The following is a 6,774-nucleotide window of genomic DNA, read 5'->3' as shown; positions in this document are numbered from 1 at the left end:
GAGCATTCTGTGCAGGCACATACTCATGTTAGTCCCATTAGAATTGCTCCAGCTAGCCCTCCAAAGATGTCATCTGCTGAAGAAACCCCTTGTGAAAGTGGAAAGTCGTTAATCTCTATGGTGAAAATGATGCATTCTCTTCAAAAGAATATGTTGTACATGCAGTCCAGAATGTCAAAACTCGAGAAAGGTCATAGTTCAAACAAGAAAGAATTTTCTTCTTTTCTTGCAACTCAAAGAATTGGAGAAGACCATGAAGAGAAATACTTACGAAATCAACATCATCAACACTACCTATTCCAAATTTGAAAAAAACTTCTTCAAAAGACAGTCGGATAAGTTTGAGAAAGAAAGGGAATTCATCCTGAATCTTCATCAGGAAATTATATCTGGAATGAATCTTGTTCAAGGTCAAATGGTTGAGATGACCAATTTCTTGAACAGAGCTGACGCTGAACGTATGGAACAAGTTGATTCCTTTGCAAGATTAATTCAAGCCATGGAAGATGCTGAAGCTGCCGTTGAGAAAGAGAAAAACCTTATTGCCCTTGATATTTATAATGTTAAAAAGGGGAAGGTAGTTCAAGAGGAGGTGGCAGAAGTTCTAGATGCAGTAGCTTAAGAGGAGGTGCTTCAACATGCACCAGATCAAAAAGAAAAGTAGTTGAGGAAAGAAGTTATAAACCAACCAAAAGAGGTGGAAGTCGCGGTGGTGACCGAGGTGGTGGAAGTGGTGGAAGAGGTGGCCGTGCTCTCATCCCTCAATTTCGTAATCTCCTATCTGGTGAAGGGTTCGCTGATCCAAATTTGAAAAGGGAAGGACAATAATCTCTTTTCTTTTAATTATCTTCTTTTAGTTTTTCAACTTCATTTTTGGAATTTGGTTTTGGAATTTACACTTGAAGTTTGTGAACTAATGTCATTCTTATTTTAATTTGATGGGTGGTTATCTTATCTTATTAATTTTGCAAAGTTTTAACATCATCAAAAAGGGGGAAATTGTTGGGTCAAATTATTTTGAATAACGTTATTTTAATGATGTATTAGTAAAACTTTGATTAAAAGTAAATCTAAGTCATCTAATTGTTTTTGTGCAGGTGCATCAAAAATATGCTAAGTTAGACTTGGTTTGAAACAGGTTAATTAGACGTGTTGCTAGTTAGACGTGCAGTCTAACAGATACGTAGTTAGACGTGCAATCTAACAGATACGTAGTTAGACGTGCAGTCTAACAGATACGTAGTTAGACGTGCAGTCTAATAAATACGTAGTTAGACGTGCAGTCTAACTCCATTAGACTTGTTGGTCTAATGGATCTCGCTATTAGACGTTGACGTCTAACTTCCCTAGACATGGCAGTCTAATGAAGCACGTCTAATTCCTCGCTTCAGCAGCTGCTTGAAGTTAGCATTTGTCTACCCACGATCAACTAGTTGTACGCTACTCCTACTCCACTCATTCGTGTAGTCCAGTACGCCAACTATTTATACCCAATGAATGAACGTCATGTACGCGAATATTCCTCCACTACTTGTTCAGTTAAGGACAGTTTCAAAAGAATATTCACCACACTACCAGTTCGGTACAGCCACGATCCTTGTGCACAGAGCCTACTATACTTTTGTACTATGGAGGCTTTCAATGGGCGCTTTCCACGTTTCCATCTAGAAGATTCGACCGTTGGTGTTTGTCTTCTATATAAAGATCCTCAAGGACAACGGTTGACATACCAGAGAGAGAGCAACAAGTTTTTACGAGCGTACCAGACTTATTGATTTCACAAGCCTTACCTGCTATCAATCTCATACTCTTGAACTTTCTGATTTGTATATCTTCAAGTTCAAGAGAGAATCAAAATCTATCATCTGAGAAATACTCTTAATCATATTGTAAGTTTAACAGAGCCTGTTATGTTCAACAGTTAACTAGCCAATAAACTGTATTTGATTTAAAGAAGTATAGTAAATCCTTCCGGTGGTTGGAAGAAAGGGTGATGTAGGAGAGTTTGCTCCGAACATCCATAAACAACTCGTTGTGTCATTTACATTCTGTTTTTCCTTCTCTCATTGGTTCATAGATTCAAACCTGAGCAAACGTTTCCGTACTTGAATCGCTTCAAGAGTTTGCAAGGGTTTGTGAAGAATAAAAAGTGATATTAATCCCTAACATGATTTCTATCAAACCGTTTTCCAGAAGTTGTCATCAATAGTTAGACCCCCGTCTCTATTGATTATACCGATCCTATCAGAATGGCACTCTAACTATCGCATCGCAAAATACTTCACTTGTAGTCATGACCCAATTTTTACAAAAAAGGTTACAACAACATCATCTCTTTAGCAGGCTCTGTCACAACAACATACTATACCTCGTAACTAGAAAGAGAAACAATTTTCTGTAATTTTGAAACCCAACTAATTGAAGTACCTCCTAGAGATAGATATACCATGTTATACTCTTTATACTATCAACATCACCACCATTGTCAGCATTAACATATCTTACCAAATTCATATTATACTTTCGAAAACACAAAGTGAGGCACATACTTCCTCTTAAGTATTGAAGTATTCACTTTACTACTTCCCAATGTTGTCTACCCGGGTTGCACATGAATTCACTAACAACTCTTACTAAATGTGATATGTCTGGTCGTGTGCAAACCATCGCATACATAATACAACCAATAGTACAGTCATACAAAACGGTGACCATGTAATTTTTCTCACCCTCAGTTGAAGGTGACTAATATTTGGATAGTCTAAAGTGACTAGATAAGAGGGTAGTAACTAGTTTTGTATCGTACAAATTGAATATGCTAAGAACTTTCTTCACTTATTCTTCTTGTGAAATCTTGAGAACTTCTTTATCCATAAAAATCTTCATTCCAATGATTTGTTTTGCAGCACCGAAATCCTTCATTGCACACTTCTCATATAACTTTTTCTTTAACTTGTTAATATCATACAAGTTTTCTCTAGCAATCAATATATCATCAACGTAGAGAAACAGAATAATGTAAGATTTATCAAATCCCTTAATATAGCAGGAATGATCATCTTCACACCTTATAAAGTTTTTACTTTTTATGATGCTATCGAATTTTGTATACCATTGCCTTGGAGTCTGCTTAAAATCATACAGACTCTTCTAAAGTTTACACATAAGCTCATCTATTCATTTTACTTCAAAATATTGTGGTTTTCGCATCTAAATCTCTTCATCTAGATTACTGTAAAGAAAAACGGTTTTGACATTCATTTGCTGAAAATGAAGATCTTCTTTCAGAACCAAACTCAAAATAGTTTTCATTGACATCAATTTGACCACTAGAGAGAATATCTCGTTGTAGTCAATACCTTTCTTTTGTTGAAATAATTTTAAAACCAACTTTGACTTGTACCGCATGGTTTTATCATGTTCTTCTTTAATTTTGAAGATTCATTTATTGTGAAGTATTTTTTTCTTTGATGGTTCAGTGAGCTCCCAAATCTGATTCGACATCAAATAGTGCATCTCATATTTCATTGCAAACTCCCACTTAACTGATTCATCAAATTGTATTGCTTCCTTGTAGCATTCAGATTCACCTCTATCTGTCAACAAGATATATTTTTTAAATGGGGATCACCTCTCGACTGACTTTCGATTTTTGACGATCTTATTAAATGTATAACTGGTGTTTGCTGATTTACCTTTGGGGCCATGTTTTAAACGATTTCATCTTTAACAACACATTGTTCTTGTTCGACGGTCGGTATATATTCAGCTGGAAAATCTCATAAATCGACTGTAATAGTCTCTTTTAATTTGAAATCACCATGTGATGTCTTCCCAACACAATCTTTGTAGAAAACTTGTTCATTGAAGATAATGTTTCTGCTACAAATGATCTTCCAATTTTGATTATCCCAGAAACTATAACCAAACTCGATATCACCATAACCAATGAAAAATATTTATTAGACTTTGGATCCAGCTTACTCCTGTCACATTCATTAATATGCATATATGATAAACAACCAAACACTTTAAAATATGAAAGGTTTACATTTTTATTTCTTCAAACATCTTTAGAAATTTTGAGTTTAAGAGGAACATAGGGTCATCTATTTATCAAGTAGGCAGCAATGTTGATAGCTTTCGTTTAAAAGGTTTTAGGTGGCCCAAAATGAAATCTCATTCTTATAGCACACTCATTCAATGTTCGATTCATCCATTCAGCTACTTTGTTATCTTAAGGAATTTTGGGAACAATCTTCACCATATTGATCACATTTACAGTACAATACTCTCTAAAATCTGAATTAATGTAATGTCTTCCACTTCTTGAAAATAACAAATACTTAAGATTTATTCTTCATGAAGTAAACCCATATTTGTTTTTTGAATCTTCTATAAACGTCACGTAGTAGTGTGATCCACCAATAGAAGAAACAGTTGCAGGTCTACAAACATCATTGTGTACCAACTATAGTCTTTCTTTCTTGAGCTCCTTCCCAATCTTTAAGAAACTCACACGTTTCTATTTTTCAAGAATACAATTTTAACATAGCTGATGTTCAACAGACTTCAGTTCTGGAATCTGACCATTCTTCAAAAGAATTTGCATCATTTTTCGCTCATATGACTTAACATGTAGTGTCATAACTTGTTAATCATTAAGTCATCAACTGTATCTCTACATGTTAAAGACGTGTATATTGTTCTAGTTTGAGACCTCGAGCAGCAACTATTGCTCCTTTAGTCACCTTCCACACACATTTTCACAACTGAAACTGTAAAATTCCTAACAAGTTGTGTAACAGAAATCAGTCTACGCATTAAACTTGGAATGTGTCTCAACTTATTAATCTTTCAAATAGAATGTTTTTCATCTTCAAGTCCCCCATGCCTAAAATATCTAGTGGCTCACCATCTACGAGATAACTTTCCCATTATTTCCGCCACATAGTTCTCCATTAATTCTTTGTGGGTAGTAGTGTGGAAAGACTCTCTCAAGTCTAAAACCCATGAGTCTATCAAATTATGAACGGATAGAAGCAACGCATTAGTGAAAATTTATGTAACTACGTTGGATGCATCATTTTATCATCACCATTTTTCTTGGTGTTTTGTAGTTCCTCTTAAAGTGACCTTACTTACCACAATTCTAACAATAAAATATTCACCACATTTGTAATGTCTCCTCTTTTCCTTGACAAAGACATGCTCTTACCTCGGATGATATTTCCATAACTCTACCCTTGTTTTCAACATTCAGAGTACAACCATTAAACGTTTTACCATAATCAATTTTACGAACCTCTTCAACAAGAATGTCTAAACTTCAATAAATTTTAATTTAAAATTTCCAACCGAGTTACTAATTGCTATCTATAACCCCTGGAAAACCCTTGTAATAGAAAAGCTCGAAGTTTGCAAAATTTCAGTCTCGGTTTATGTATCAAGAATCTTTTAGAATAAAACATTATTTTTAAAAGATTTATGAAATTAAACTTGACAGTTTAAAATTTTATTATAATTCAGATCAAATTTTAAATAATCTTTTAGATTTGAAATAATAAAATAAAATTTTTATTAAAGAAATCTATATTCAAATTAAATAAAAATATTTAATTTAAAAGATTAAATTAATAATCAATAAAAAAGACATATGTATATAAATATATTTTTAACTAGAGTTCGTTTTGGTTTGTAGTTTGGTGATATTCGGTAAAAGACTTTCGCGCCTCCTTACCTGTTTTAAAAACGATCCCTTATAAAATCTTGGCTATTAAAAATGAGTTGTATAACATTTTATTTTAACCAATTATTCTTCCGGTCCTAGTCATGCACATGTTTTTGTGTATTTAAAATTGTAACAACAATATTTAAATGTTTGTACTTGTAAGTGATGATATTGACTAAGGAGGAATGTACTTGAAAAACATCAGTTTTAAAAGCATTAAGGTTTAAAAATAAAACCCAAATGAGTCCTTATCAAAATATTTTTGTGTGAAAATATTCCAAACATATTTTGAAATCATTTTCAATTTTTTGAGATTTTTAGAAAATGATTTTAGATTCCAAAATTACAAATATAATTTTTCAATTTTAAAAATGCAACTAAATAGACCCAGGACCAGTGTCATCGCTCCTGGGTGTGGTTTAATCGTTCGGGTTTAGATATCCCTTTGTTGGGGTGCAAACATCCTCGGTCGAGTGTAGATATCCCTCAATCGGGGTATAAACATCCACGGTCGGGTGCAGATGTCTCTCATTCGAGGTCTTGAAATCCTCGGTCAAGGTATTAAAGTCCTCGGTCGAGGTTTTGGGAATTTTCGGTCGGGTGCGAGAACTCTCAATCCCTCAAGCAAATTTTGAGTACTAAGTGTGAAGAACACTCGGTCCTAAGTTAGGCATGGGCTAACTTTCCTCTGTCTTAAGCGCTGATGTCTCTCCGACGAGATTCGAAGAATGTCAGTTGGATGTTAAAATTCTCGGTTGGATCTCTTGGTTAGGCTCAAACTTGGGCTAGGTTTCTCAATCCATATGAACATCAAAACTACAGGTTTTGCTGTTTTAATTACGGCTCTGATCCTTTAACCCGATGGCATGGAAAGCTTAACATAGCTGCCATGATCATTATGAACGTCATCCTAAGGTGTCATTCAAACGGGATGATGTTCCATTCAACCAAAAACATTTTTGATATAAAAATTGAGTTTTTAGTTTTAGTCTTTAATGAAGTGTAAGGAGCTTGTCAATAGATTTTTTATACTTCAAATGATT

Source organism: Impatiens glandulifera, chromosome 5, assembly GCF_907164915.1.
Source record: "Impatiens glandulifera chromosome 5, dImpGla2.1, whole genome shotgun sequence".
Lineage (NCBI taxonomy): Eukaryota > Viridiplantae > Streptophyta > Magnoliopsida > Ericales > Balsaminaceae > Impatiens > Impatiens glandulifera.
Note: the sequence above shows the minus strand (reverse complement) of the source record.